At 39.7% G+C, this 15,935-nt stretch overlaps 1 long non-coding RNA gene across 1 annotated transcript in view; it reads left to right on the forward strand.

Annotated features, from left to right (window-relative positions):
- Positions 1-15,935, forward strand: part of LOC112550198 — a 136,056-nt gene that overhangs the window by 93,104 nt on the left and 27,017 nt on the right. The window lies entirely within an intron of this gene.

A 15,935-nucleotide genomic window follows, 5' to 3' on the forward strand; every position in this document is an offset into this window, starting at 1 on the left:
CTTTTCTCTTGTATGATTGCCCATTTGTCTCATGACTCTGAGCTTCAAGTTCCTTTCTTCACTGTTCATTTCATACTCCTTCATTTGATAATGCTGATTGTACTAATGATACAACTGTATAGACCCCAGTCCTTCCCCGAAAGAGTAAATTAGGAGTTTGCAGACAGGCAGGAGAGAGCCAGGGAATATCAAAGGAAGCTGGTAACAAGGTGGGGGAAGATTGTTGATCACAGGTGCACAGGGAAACAGATGCTTAATCATGCCAAACCTGAACAAAACTGGCAGGGAGGGATTGTTTCTGCTATTCTAGCCGTTAGGCTAACCACTACACACTCCTCCCACTGCCTGATTACTCCGTTTTTATGTGGGTGGAACATATTCAAGCCAAGACTTTGGATGATGAGTCTCTTCTATGTTTGATTGTGTCTAGTCTGAGCCCACTGTTCCGGTAGTAGCAGTAGCAAGAGAGAACTTACACTTTTAAAAAATAAGTGACTACCAGTCCCTACAACATACTGTGTGTATTCCATATTTCAGGGCTATGTTCCTTGGGGATCTGAGAGGAGAATTAACCCATGCAAATTCTTTATCTGCCACAGCAGAATTTTGTGTGGAGGGACAGTTGTCCCATTCTATGTTTAATTTACAAAAAAATAAATTCTGATGTCAATTTTTCCAACATTCTTTTGCAAGCATGCCTCCACCCTGTCCCAAAGTGACTGCCTTCTTCAAGGGAAAATAGCTTAATTTCCATGCGTGTTCAGGATTGTGGCAAGGCTCTCTAAATCCTAGTGATGTATACCTGTTGAACATTTGCATAGAAAGGTTGATTCAATCCTTGTGTAGCACAGGACTGGATTCCATCGCAGCCCCTGAGGAGAGAAGCTGGGTGTAAGAAGGCAGCATGTGCAGGGGTAAAAGTGTTTGTTAAGATGCACTACTACAGTGTAGAAGAATACTGTTCACTGAAACTATTTAGCTTTCAGCATGAAAGCATTATCATTTTTTCTTGTTTATGGGTTTTATTGTTACATTCATTGCCATTTCTAAGTATGAAATTTTAATTTTTAATTACAAAAGCTGGGCACCTATTTAGGATATAGATTTTTAAGACAGCTACATCCCATTGTCAGAAGTGATTTTAAGAGTCTAAATTCTATTAACCATGAGACTTATGCTTTCAAGCACCTACATGACTTCATCAAAAGTTTCTTAAATTTCTAATTCCTATACTAGTGGCCTGATTGGCAGAATTTTAAGTATGTGGCCTGCTGTGGCTTGTGTGACAGGTGCTCAGGATCTAAAATTTGGGGCAATTTTCTTTTAGCTACCTAAATTTGGATATACAGCACATGTTTGCGGCACTCAAATTTGAATAGGTCTTCCTGTCTTTCCTGCGGAAGGCAATATACTGATTGTGTAGCTTGTGAATCGAAGATTTAAGAAGTAAGAACACAGACAAAAGAGCATGAAGGAAATCAGTAGCTGAGTACTGGGGTTTGCAGCTGGTGGCAACTTTTGTAAAGATTCCCAGATAAAAGAGTATTTTTATTTTCAGAGACATGCTGAACATACACGTACAGAAGTACATTTGTGCATGTAACATAGGACTTGCTTCTGCTGGTAAGGGCCTTGAAGGAGGCTGGATGATATAAGGCTTCTCTAACCCTGTAAGGAGTTCCTGATACTTCCTAGGCCTTAAACAGTTGTGTAAGGGGAACATGTGGTAGCTGGCACCTCAGAACTGCAAAAGAAGCAATATACTTCTTATAGAATCATCTTATCCCTATCCTGTCAAACATGCTGAGAGGCAAGTGCTAGCCACTGGATATACATACTTCTTCTCTGGGAAACAATAAGCTCCATATTATCATGGACTCTCTTGAGTCATACTGTGCTGTAGAATGCTGCTACTTCACTCTGACACCCCATGCAGCCCCTTGTGAGGGAAGGTCTTTCAGAAAATGATCAAGAATATTTTTGTAAAAAGAATACAAAATATTAGAAAAGATTTGCAATCACATTGTTTGTTTGTTTAAGCCAGTGATTCCCAAAGGGTATATGGGAGCACACTAGGTGGAAGTGTGCCACAAAATTAATACATTATCAGTATCAGATCCAAGCCATGGAGCCATGTCATCTGAGTTGCAGGGCACCCCCTGGGTCCAGAAATTTGGTGGTGGGGGAGGGATGGCAATGAACACTGACACAATAATCAAAAGCCATGACACAATCTTTTGATTAGTCTTACTGTTTTCTTTGCCTAGTGTGTTATGTTTATATATATACAATAGCAAATTAGTGAACGTTTCAATAATTATAACTGGTTTTGCTTTGATTTTAAACTGAATCATATAGTGCTAGTCCTGCAGCATATCAACAAAGCTTTTAGTTTCTCTTTAACTGGAGAAAAATATGTGTTGGGTTATATGTGATGATGTGCCACATCATCTGTCATAGGCGATGCGTAGGGAAGGAACGGGGGGGGAAAGGCATGTGCCCCCCCCCAAGAGTGCTGGTGCCCCCCCCTGAGCGAGCACTCGGGCTGGTAGCGGGCATGGAGAGCGGTAGTGCCCCCCCTGAAATTGGCTCCACTGGTCACACGTCAGTGGCAGAAGTGCTGGTGACAGAAGTGCTGGCACCTCCGTTGCTGCCGTGCCACATGTGGAGCTGCCGGCACTTCTGCCACCGCTGTGCCACTGTCTGCCCCCTCCCCCTGGTCACTGGCTGGCTGCTGGGGGACCACCCCACTGGTTATGCTGCACTGGTGAGGCACCAGTCGCTTATGTCATCTGTATCCCACTTTTCAAAATCATAGATCTGCCTATGGTCTTATAAACACACACACACATACACACCCTTTTGGGTGTAAGAGTAATGTGCGCTGCCTATTTCATACATAAAAAATGTGCCACAGGTATCAAAAGTTTGGGAAACACTGAGTTAAGCCACTTGTTGTCTAAATAGGTTTTTGGGATGTTGTATATATAATATACATAGATAAAAACCTTGTTTCAAGTCCCAGATACCAGCCCTCTATCAGAATCCAACAGCATTAGACCCCAAATCCAATACATAGTTATCTGAATCAGTAGGCCAAGGGCAGGAGAATCCATACTAACTTAGGGCTTATGAAATATCAAGCAACCATAGTGCCATATCTTTTAATATGCAGAGATGTAGTTTTATGTTAAGGATACCTTTTAATATAGAAGAAGCCAGGTGCTTTATTACAGTATAGGGCCTTTGTTACTTTATAATATAGCATGACACTAACTTAATGATATTTCCTGTTATGCAACATGTTTTGTAAGGCTGGCTTCCAGTTTTATTGACTTGAAACCTTCAGCAATAATTAAAAATAGACAATTCAAGACATTGCCATTGCAATGTGGCAGTGGTTCTGTCTGGGCTTACTTTCTAATGTCCCCATTGCTGTTCCTTTTAAGGAGATTTTCATATAAAAATAAATTGAAATGGGATTAAGTTTGACAATTTCTACTGATAATTCAGGATGTCAGGCATTATAAAAATGTTGTAATAATCCCAGAACCAAGCATTAAGATCCAACAACGTTCAGGGCTAATGATATACATCAAAAAATACAAATGTGTTAAGATATGGAAATGCATAGAGCATCTAAGTAACCTTAACTCTGCCCTGTAAAGATACAGTTGAGGGAAACAATCTAATGCAGACACTTTAGTAAGATGTAGTTTATTCCACTGTAGGACCACAAACACTAAAATGCCACAGTCATAGTCATATGGGCATTGCATAGTTTCAGGGCAGAATTTAGTTTGGTTGCATGCCCTACTTGGGCCTTAATGGAATTAACATGCCTGAACAAGAAGGTAGGTACTCAGAATAAAAAGCTTCAGTTCAAAAGAATAAGTAACTCCTCAGTTCTGTGTGATGTATAATTAATCTGCCAAACTCATTACTACAAAATGGCTTTGAAGGAAATTCTAAGCAATATTGAAAAACTTTAAGCAATGATAGGAATAAGAACAGTGTTATCTGCAGTTGCATTTTGAATAGCAGTCTTCCTGGGTTACAATGTGAATACTTGCTGGGGGTCTCAAAGCTCTTCCTTACTGTGATAAATTTTGCAATTAGATGCATTATAGAAGAGTTATGCCATCGACTGCTGATTACTTCCAGAAAGAAAGAGCTAGTCCTTTGGACTGTGTGGTTTTTCTGTGTTCATATATTTAATATGGGAGCTATTAAAATGCTTTTCTGAATAAATGTATTACTAAATATATTGTCAAAAGTTTAAATGGATGAGATATGGACATTTAAAAGCCATTTCTACTGAATATAAAATAGAATGAACCTCTAGCTGTGGTTGTAAAAGTAAGATTTCTTATTTGTCTCTCACTGATCTTCAGGCCCCATCAAGGTAGCCACAAGCTCTTATGATACACCAGGTTAAGAAGTAAATTAAAATGGGGCTTCTTCATATGTGTAGCCAACTTTGGGAATAGTTGGGAAATAAATATTTTAATTTTAATTCCTTCTTTTGATACTTAGCTAGCCATTGAATAAAAACAAAAATTTTTGTAGACAGAATTCATCATCAATGTGTGACCTATGTCAGAGTTTCTCAAATCATGAGTAGCAACTGAAAAGTGGGTCACAAGAATATATGAAAGGGTTGTGTACAAACTTAAAAAATGGATTTTCCTTTAAAGGAAAAAAAAAGCAGAAAACCATGGGTTTCCTTTTGCACTCTGGAAGAGTTCCAGTCTGCAAGGGGCTGCTTGGGACTGGGAGGGGCGGGGGGGGAGCAGGATAAGGGTGACCAGGCGGGAGGCACTACATGCATGTACATATACACACATGCACATAGTGGCCAGGCAGCATGGAGAGCAGCTCTCACAGCTGCCTGCAGGTAAGTCTGTGGGGTGGAGGGGACTGTCATAGACCATGTGTCAGGGGAGCCAAGGGGACACAGGTGATGCGTTGCCAGGTATGAGCCCCCCCGCCCCCGATTTTTGCACCTACACTAGGCATGGGGCTACAGCCTGGTCAGACAAGCATGGGCAGGAAGAGAACAAGTAGGGTGGTGAGACACATTGCTGTTCCCACCTCTGGGACCCATATGCCAGCCACGCTGCCAGCAATATGAGAAGTAATGGATGGGGAGGGTGAGCTGTCCTCATCTGCTTCCACCGCCAACTGCTTGTCCTATCCTCCCCTGCCATGGCCCAGCTGCCATTGCTGCCACTCCCTTCAGGCATCAGCTCTATCCTGGTTGGTAGTGCAGGGTGCCTGAGTGGAGCAGTGGTGGCAGCAGCAGCTGGGCCATGGGACAGGAGAAAGCCACAGCCCAGCGAGTGGCTGGTGGTGGGAGGAGGTGAGGGCAGCATGCCCCTGGTTCATTACTCCTCACACTGCTGGTGGTGCAGCTGGTACAGGGGTCCCAGCAGCTGTGGCAGCAGCAAGTCTTGCCACCCTCCTCTGCCCTCCCATGCTGGGTCCTGCCAGCTGTGCCACTGAGGTGGCTCCTGCTTGTGCTGATCCAGCCAAGCTGCAGCCCCATGCCTGCTGTGGGTGCACAAATCTGGAGGTGCACATTCCCCCCCATGCCTCCCCACACATGCATCCCCCCATCCCACACACTAGGGGGCTCAGAGTGGAGGGGGAGGAGGGTGCAGTGAATCAGGCATGAGTGGCACCAGCAGGGCCAGAGGCTGTTTTCTTCTTAAACTTATACTGGGTTGGAACTGACCATCAATGTTTACAAATTGGTCCTGGTACAAAAAATGTTGAGAACTACTGACCTGTGTTACTGTGTTTCTGAATTTGAATAAGAGGATTCTACAGACTGGTCAAGGTCAGCCAGCTGTTTCTCTTTTCAGTTGAATGTGATACAACTGTCCTTCAGCTCAGTAATAACAATAAACCCTCAATTTACAGTGTCTCTTATAGATAAACACTATAAAATGAACATGTAAAGACTCAAATGCATTGTTTACAGGGTAAAATCTTGACCGTCCACTGTCAAAGTTTCTTTCTTCATGACTAAATTTACCCAAATCCAGTGAAACGCCATACATTTACATTTAACTGCAGTATTATATTAGTATGAGCAAATCTATTCATGACTATTGCTTATTAAATGAACAAGTGTTTATCCTGACAGTGCCATATTCAGACCTGGCACAACTCAGTTGATTTAATTACCTAATTCAGACCTCTATTCGCCTGGTAGAGTAAATTCTCTTTTTCATTCACTAAAGACAGAGAAACATGTTTCTCATCCACAGGTTGTTCTCATGAAACTCAAACCTATACAAATTTCATAAATAAAAAATATGTTAACACAATCTGTATTTTGTTTTTATATTAAAAAAAGCAACATACTAAAAATGATAAAGCATCTGGACTAGACTTATTTTGATGACATTTTAATTGTTCTTCTTCACAGGACTTCGTAACCAATACCATGAAATTATTTGTCTCAAGTTTGCATCTTAAATTTGCATCTTAAATATATGCAAGGGCCACACACACACACACATGCACACATGCGCAAAATAATATCTGGCTGTTAGGAAAATCCAACCCCCTTCTCCTCCTGGTGAAAAAGAAAAACACCCTTTCTCCAAATGTAGGTGTAGGTATGAGCATGGCCTTAATAAGGGGAGCTGAAATAAGACAAAAGGCCAGTGTATTTATAGACCTACTTTTTTGGGCCTGCGATGTGCCAGAGACTTGCTGCTTTGGAGCTGATGCACACTGCGCTGTGCCACGTGCATTTTTATAAGCTGCGAAATGCACGTCAGTGCTGAGAAAATGGTGGCAGTGCGCTTTTGAACTAAATCACCTTCTATGTGTTTTAGTTCAAAAGTGCACTGCTATTTTCTCAGCACTGACGCACATTTCAGCTAAGACGCATGCTTTGCTTTAGCACAACTTGATTACTTAAAACCTGATACAGTATAATCCAGAAGATGGCTACCACCTTACTCTGAGAAGTTGTTGTTCCCTTGTTTGTTGAAATTTACAACATATGTAATTTACAACTACTAGACTTGCTAAAAAAAATCTGGTAGTTGTTTTATACATATATTTAAGATATCTTATGAATTTATAACCTGAAATAGCTTAGGGCCCAATGTTCACTCTAATCACAGTGGGAACTTCCCTTAGTTGCAGTGCTTGGTCATTTGTTAATTAATGGAAGCCATTAGAGAGAGAGTTACTATTGCTTCACCCAAATCCAAAAGTAGGGCAATGGATACGTCATTTGGAAAACATGATAAAAATCCATTTCCATTTAAGTCATCAGGAGTTCTGCCATTAACTTCAGTGCAGTCAGGATTAAGAAAATTGATGGGAAATAATTAAATGCAGCCTAGATTAAAGAGGTCTAAGGAGGAGACATGAAAATATTTGCAGCATGAGGATGAAGTAATGAAGATTTAAAAAAGTTAGAAGTCTTATGGAGAAAATAATTTACATACAATTTTGTCATTTTAAAAAGAAATAGAAAAACCAAAATACCAAGCAAAATTTGAGGTGTTGCCTTTATTTGGCATAGTCAAGGCAAGTGTAAACCATGGAGTATGGAGGGCAGTCAGTTGAAGTACACAAACTGACCTGTAATCACAGATAGTTAATCCCATAGATTCCTTCCTACCTTAATACTTGTGAATCTGTAAATTCCTTAGTATACTTTAGATAGAATAACCAAAAATTAGAAATCATTGGTGTTCATTTGAAAAAGTACATCCCTAATAGCTAATTGGTAGGATGCCAGTCAACAAGAAACATATACTGCAGGGTAAATGTTGCAACCATAAACATCTAATAATGCAGGAAACATCATATCACTCTTTTCCAAAATTTTCCAGCAAAGCATTAACTGGAAACTACCTATGTGGGGTTTGAGTTTTGGCTAACATTGATTATTTGTCAGATGAAATATAATGTCTGAGGAAATATCCTCTATACATGCTACTGTTCAGTGACATCCACTAAACAATTACTATAATCCATGTATGAAAGAAAGGAACAGCTATTCACTGTCACATTAAGACTTTATTTCATAGAGATATCAGTAATGCACTGTACACTGTGATTTATTTGTAGCTATAAGATGTACCAAAAGGTAAGACATTTCAAATGCATACCCTTAACAACAGAGAACAACTAGGAACATGAATGGATATGCAGTGATTTGAAAGCATAAGATTATTCCCCACAAGGCTATTGAAATTAAAAAGGGGCACTGATGTTTGGGAAAGCAAGCAGCCAGAATTTTCATATCAAAATCACAATCCCTTTTGCCTTTCTCTTTCTTAATACTTTTCTTAATATTGCTAATTTTAAAAAATGATTAATGGGAGTTAGTTAAAAATCGTGAACATCTGTATACTCATGATTTCCCCTGGGAGGGCAGCAACTCTCCCACGAGAAACTCAACGTCTGTTCATGGCCAATGCCATACCAGTGCAGTGTTCTATAAGGAACAGTGGCTGCTTGTACGACTGTAGTTAAATCCAACTAGAAGACCTGAAGAGCTTGGGACTTGATTGATAAGAGATGTCCTTTTTCCCTGTGACAATGAACTACAGCTGTGATTAGCTGGAACTCTTCTGGAGAAGATGTGTGACAGAGCATCCTCCATGACGAACATTCCTCCCTGGAACTAGCTGCTTCTTAGGAGTCAATAAAAGATCCATCTTTTGTCTCAGACATTTATATTTGTGTAGTTCTCATAGTAAGAAGGTAAATGAGAGGCCCAAACCCTTTTTTCCAGAATAGATTAACAAGCATGAAGAAGAACCCCCCCTGCCCTCCACCCCCGTGTAAAATTCTACTAACTTTTTGGAACCATGAAGAAACAAGTATAAAATATGGACTTTAACAACTCATGACTCTAACTTGTAAAGAAATCAAACATTTAATAATGCATAATTACAATGTTTAAAATCTGTTTTCCTCACCATGAGGATGGGCCTGATCCAGACAAATTTGAACTAAGTAGTATATACTCTACCATTATTCCCATTGATTTCAGTGGGACTAGATGAGGAATAAGATATTCATCATTGTGGGTGAGTAGTGTGTCAGGATCTTGTCACATGTTTACTTGCAACAGTAGTAAATCATTGGACTGTAGTGACCTATTAACGTTAGGGTGGTGTCATGTGTTCAACTTAACACTTACTGGACACTTCTACATGTTCATTAATGTGCAGTAGTTACTGCACATTTAGTTTAGTACTTCCTTAGTGAAGTACTAACTGAATGTGCAGTAGCTACATTTACTGCATAGTAGCACCACAGGGGTTGTTGTTTTTTTTTTTTGTGATGTTTACTGCACAGTAACCTAATAACACTGTGCAGCAGGTTATTAGCATGGTTTTTGACTGGCATGCTACTGCACAGTGTTATTAAGCTACCACACAGTAAGCGTCTCATGTAGATGCACCGCTAAGTGCAGTTAAAATGCCAGTAGATGCATGTTTAAGAATTTTAGAATGTGTTAAATGTCCTAAGAATCAGGTTCTGCATTTAAGGTATACCTTATAATCAGAAGCTGTTTGGAGCAATGGTACATATTTTTAGTGAGACAGAATGCTTACTAGGCCCCCCCACCATGCCCATGGCTTCCATGCCTTTATCAGGTGTGTTTTGTCTTACCATACTGTTCTGGTCTATGTGTATGATTCACATATCCTGCTTCCACACTGTGTATAGCTCCATGACTGTTCTGATAAGACAAGCTTTTGTTTTTCCTTATGTTCAGAGCCAGCCATTTTGCTTGGACTTCATGAAAAAAGTGAGCCTCCCTGGCTAGGGACAGACATTCAAAAAAGCCTGAGCCTGAATTGATTCAATCTTTGCAGGTTAGTCTAACCAAGCTAGGCTAAATCATTTTGTAATAGTACAGATATTCCCTCTGGACTGAAAAAATGCAGGCACATGCTTGCAGTGGCTCAGGCTAGAAGCCCAGGGGGCACTAGAGCAGCCCTCCCCTCCCTTCCACAGGGCTGAGCTGAGGGGGGCATGGCCAGGCCCTGTCAGGGCACTGTGAGTAGAGAGGGGGTCCTCTGCCTTGATAACAGAGCACTTATCAGCTCTGTTATCAGCATTTTTCACCCCATCAGAAAACAAAGCCTCACTCATTAGTTCAAGCTCTTCTTCAACAGCTTTTTCCAAAGATGGAACACAAGGACATTACCAGGTAGGCTGTTGATTAGCTCCAGAAAGCCCTAACCAGACACTGTCCTATCTGCCTTATACAGCATTAGCTAGCATACCACATGCTGGCTACGGTCTGTGCTGTGGGAGAGAGGAGGAAGGGCTCTCTGCTTAAGTAGTGAGTCGGGAGAGGTGCAGAGGGGGCTGTGGGGAAGCCAGCATACACTGCTGTGCCTGCAAGTCTCTGCCAGAGCTGCAGCCAGGGAGCAGAGGGGAAAGGCCAGCCCTGATGTGGAGCAGAGAGCCCCTCCCTGCCCAGAGAGCATGCTGGGGAAGTCTGGTTTATCTTAAATCAGGAAAGGGTCTGGGACATATTGCATAAACCAGTTTGAGCCAAATCAGTTAATTCTCATAATACATTCAACCAGGTTTATCTCAAACCAGTTTCAGCCATTTTCAAACTGGTTTATGTGCACTGAATGTCTGTTCTGTTACAGGTTAAATCAGTTTCCGATCACTTAAACCAGTTTGTATAATGTCTATCCCTAGCCCTTATGGCCCTCTTACCTTAAATTTTTCAGTTTGAAGTCACGTAAAAGCTAGGCCAACACTGGCCTTCAGTGAATATTTTTTTTGTTCTACAAATTATAACAAATAAATAGGAGTTCTTACTGTATAATGTCTGCAGAGTTCAGCCCACACAAACTAGATGATAAACACTTACTTAGTATTTTTAAACAGTTACATGTCCCATTAACAAATGTTCCTTCGTTAATAAAGTGTTCTATTGTTACATTTTAAGATTCAAATCAGAATTGAAAGAAAACTTACCTAAAACCTACCTTTTGAAATGAATCCAACTCTTTAAAATGAGTTATAAAGGCTACAGTGACAACAACTGAATAATATTCCCCAGCTTTGTTTAAAACTGAAATATTGCAGTTCTGCAGATCCTTATATAAAACTGACCATACTCCTATCCCTCAACAATAATGTAATAATGGAATGTAATGGAATAATAATAATAATGGAATGGAATAATGTAAACAGAGACTGAATAGTGACTAAAAATTCTTTAAAATTTTCTCTTTTAGTGATCTCTGATGTTGTAATGTAGGCAAAGAAAAATATCTGCCTGTGGCACATTTGATGAGATCCTTACCTCTGCTCTGGTCTCCTTATTCTGGGAAAATGTCCAGAGCAGCATAGAGGTCCTAAAAGTCCCAGATGCAGGTAGAGGAAAGTTCTCCTGACATTGGAACTGGAGTCTTAAAACAGCCATTCAAGACCCCAAAGGTGAGGCTGGAGGCAGAAAGGAGGCATGTAATACTGAGAAAATTCTATGTAGTACTGGGCCTATAGGCATCATGGAAACAGACTGTCATAATTTACGGCTATCTATATTATTTTAGGTGCTGCAGAACAGCCTGGTGTAAAAAAGATACAAATTATGTTAAAACTGTGTTAATCCTACCTTCCCTGAACTTCAATATCTAGTGAAAACTACAAAGACTCTAACTGCAACATTCAGATCTCGGTTACAAGTGCTTTGTAGTTTTGGGATGGTTTTTTGTTTGGCACATTTGAATGAGTGGGACCAGCATTGAAACTAGAACCAGAGTTCAAAGTACTGCCCCACTCAAAAGTTAGAAATAATTTGAAACTAGGGTTCTGTAGGTCCTTGGATTTTAGTACTCTGCAGCTGCATTTACGTGAGACGCTGACTGTGCAGTTGTTACTATGTAGTCATTTAGTAATTGCATACCCAAGTACTAAATGACTGTACAGTAAACAGTGTTACTGCTCAATAGCATTCTTGCATGGCTTTGTGGTGATGCTGACTGTAGAGTAGCTCGTTATTCCTGCTTGGTAGCATCATGTTATGGTTTGTGCCCCGCAATGCCACTGCACAGTACCCCACAGTCAACATCTTGTGTAGACGCAGCCTGTGGTCATGTCTACACAAGATGCTGACTGCTCAGTAGCATAATAATACTGCATAGAAATATGCCACAGCACAGACAGTACTAATACACTACTGCACAGTATTATTAGACTATCGCACAGCAGTGTCAGTTAAAAGACGTTTGCTGACACTACTATGCAGTAACTCCACTTAATGTGCATTTATTTAGTACTTGCTAATACAAGTACTAAATAAATAAGCAGTAATGACTGCACACTAGCATCTCATGTAGATGTGTCCAGTATATACAGACTAGTCTGTATTCAGTACTTTGCCTATACAGAATATTGCTAGTGCTGCTTAGAATTACCACTCCTTCCCCAACATTTGATTGTTGTATATCAGAAAAAGTAATGGAAAGCGGACTGTCCCAGGATCATTATTTTTCAAGAAGGAGACAATACAACATTTCCATTAAATAAGATTGCTTTTGGAAAAGTTCTATAGCTAATATGAGCAAAGTTCATGCAGACTTTTGTTGATTTTATCTGGATAAATTACAGGCTTGATAGGAATTTGGGAGTAACAAATATTGTGACTGTTTTAGGAAGCTTCTTCAGATAAAACCCATGGAAAAATATATAAAACTATAAAAGTAAAATTATAAAATGCCAACATGATCAAGAAACTAACCAGCACAGTTTCTGTGAAATAAATTCATTCCTCACCATTCTTTTAGCAAGTTATTAAAACAAAAGGAAAAGGAGAACCAGATGATATAATTTTCTTGAACTTATATAAAAAAAAACAACTTTACACAAAATCTATCAGGAAATGCTATGAAGGAAGCTGACTGGTTATTGAGAGATGGAGTTTTATCATGGATTTGGAACTGGCTAAGAAACAAAACACAAAGTAAGAATAAATAGTCAGTTTTCATTATGACAAAAATGTAACAGTGGGGTGCTGCAATGTTCCATGCTAGGGCAGATGTTATTTAATGTATCTATTAATGATCTGGAAAAAAGAGTAAGCAGTGAAGTGGCAACATTTGCAGATGACACAATTATTTAAGCTTGTCAAGTCCAAATACAACTGAAAGGAACTTCAAAGGGAACCACCAGAGCTACATAAAAGGACAATGTAATGACAAATGAAATTCAGTTTTGATATTCAACCTAGTACCCATTAGAAGGAATAATATGAAGTACATATGCGCTTTACTGGGTTGTAAATTAACTGTAACAACTCAGGAAAGAGACCTAATGATCATTACAAACAGCTCAGTGAAAACTTTTCCTCTGTGTTCAGCTATGATCCAAAACGGGGATAGGGGAAAAGTGTGATGTTTGGCTATGTGCTGAAGAGATGGAAAATAATACTGAAAATATTATATGAATGTCAATATTACCACTGTATATTGAATACAAGTTCAGTTTTGGTCAGTCTTTGTCAGAAGATATGTAACAGTAATATATGGGAGTTCAGAGGCAGGAGAACAAAATAATTAGAACTATGAAATGTCCTCCATATAAGCAGAATTAGAAAACATTGCAACTGGTTTAGAGGGAAGAAGAGATATGATAAGGTATACAAAATGATTAAGAGTAAAAAATAAATTAATTTGTTTCTGTATTCGACTTTTTAAGTACAAAAGTAAGGAGGTAATAAATGAAACTGAAAGGCTGAAAATTTAAAACTTCTAGAAAATAATAACATTTTCCATATTGAATAATCATTCAATGGAAGTTGCTGCCACAAGAAAGCCCTAATCCTGCAATCACACTTGACTGCAAGGCTAGGGACAGAAATTATACATAATCCAGTATAAGTGATCAGAAGCCAGTTCAAATCGTTAACACAACCAATGTTCAGTGCTTTTAAACCACTTTCAAAATGGCTGAAACTGGTTTAAAATAAACCTGGGTGGATGTAATATCAGATTTAACTGATTTAGGTTAAATTGGTTGATTGAATTTCAGTCCCAGATCCAGATTCAAGTTAACTCAGGCTCCCAGCATCCCAAGATGCTTTGCATCTGCCCTGCAAATTACCCTTCGCAGGGTGGGTGGGTTAGCTTTGGCCCAAGCTGTCTTCTCCAACTGAGCAGGGATGCATGTTCTAGTGCTCCTTGGTGCCTGGCCTGGGCCACTGCAGGCATGTAGCTGCATTTCCAGAATTAAAAGTGAATGTCTGTTCACTTGCTTATTGGTTCAGTATATGCAGCCTACACTAATCTGTGATGACTGAAATCTGCAGAGGATGTTATTCACCTGGGGGTTGGAGAGTAGGAGACAAAAACAGCTTGGTCATTGTTCCAAAATTTGAGGACTGGGGCTGAGTGGGGGTAAGGAGAGCATAGCTCTGGGGCTGGGGAAGCATCTGGGTTTTCCCAGCCCTGGGGCTGTGCTCCAAATGTGTATAGACATTCATTAGTTTGGGCTAACCCATCCCCAATCTAACTTAGTTCACTAAACTAGATCGGACCAGTCATTTTTTGCCCTAACCTCCCCAAACATCTGTACATATCAGCACTTAGCAGATTGACCTAATCCTAATTGAGGTCCAGCTCTACAGTGGAGGTGATGAGCCCACTGGTGCTGTTGATGACAAAGTCCATTCGGGGCATTCCCACCTGCGTGCGGTAGGTCACCTGCCCATTCAGACCCTCATCAAGGTCGATGGCTACCATCTAGGTCAATCTAAGTGTAATATGTGCATGTACACTTACAGAGTAGGCTATAGCACTCTTGTGAGCACGCCCATTGCCTGCTTTCATTTTTTAACTACTACTCAGCATAACTAAGGTTTACAAAATCCAGCTCATGGGTATCCAGTTGGGTTATTTACCAGGTCTCCTGAGCCTATTCTTCATCTGTATTCTTCCAGTTTCAAGGTAGAAATAATAGGAATTAATTATATAACTAATATTGTGAAATGGTAAATGAAATAAGCCCCTCTGTAGGAGGCCCAAGCTCAAGCCAATCATGTAGAGGCCCAGCTCAATAAATGTGGTCAGCTTCCCGCAGTGTATACATTTATGCTCAGGGATAATAAAAAAAAATAGATAATGTTGTAAATAAGTTAGTTTGATTTAAAAAAAAATAGAATCACACATAGCCAGAGGGAATATTTTTGTTAAGGTAGCCATACTTCAGTCCCTTTTTATATCCCTTGTTTCATGGGTGCTGAAGCGTGAGTCTGTCTGGCTATCCTGTTTTGTTATATGGATTTTTAATTTGGTATATCTGGAATATACTCAAGTATATATGAATATATGATATTGAACATCAAGTGAATATCCATATTTGCCCTAAGCTTTTTTGTATGGCTGGCTCATATATCATCTTTTTGTCAGAGTGTCCGATATTTCAGTGACAGCCTGAAATCCAAAAAAAATATGAAACCCTTTGTAATATCTATTTTTAACTCCAAGTCATGTCCATACACTGCTCTCCTCTTAGCCTTCTATTTATGAAAGTTGGCCTTTGCCCTCCATGCTTTCAACCACTTATAAACTGCCATTATAGCTACTCTAAATTACCTGTCTTCAAGATTAAACATGTTTGGTTTCATTTGTCTTTCATCATTAATGAATCTTTCTAATCCCAAAATAAGCTTACTTGTCCTCCTCTATACCATTTTGTAATATTTTAATATCCTTTTAAAACTCTCCTCCTGGAAAGGAGTGGTTGCATTATTTATGAGATGGTTTCACCACCTCCCTTCATCACCTACCTTCTCAGGCTAAGTTTTTCCTACCTCTTCTGTCATTCAGTGGGGGGTCTTGTCTTTACATTATTCTTCATTATCAATTTAGTAATTTTGCTTACCCAGTATATTTAAATTTATTATAGAACCTAGGGAA

Source organism: Alligator sinensis, unplaced genomic scaffold (genome assembly GCF_000455745.1).
Source record: "Alligator sinensis unplaced genomic scaffold, ASM45574v1 scaffold486_1, whole genome shotgun sequence".
In the NCBI taxonomy this organism is placed as follows: Eukaryota; Metazoa; Chordata; order Crocodylia; family Alligatoridae; genus Alligator; species Alligator sinensis.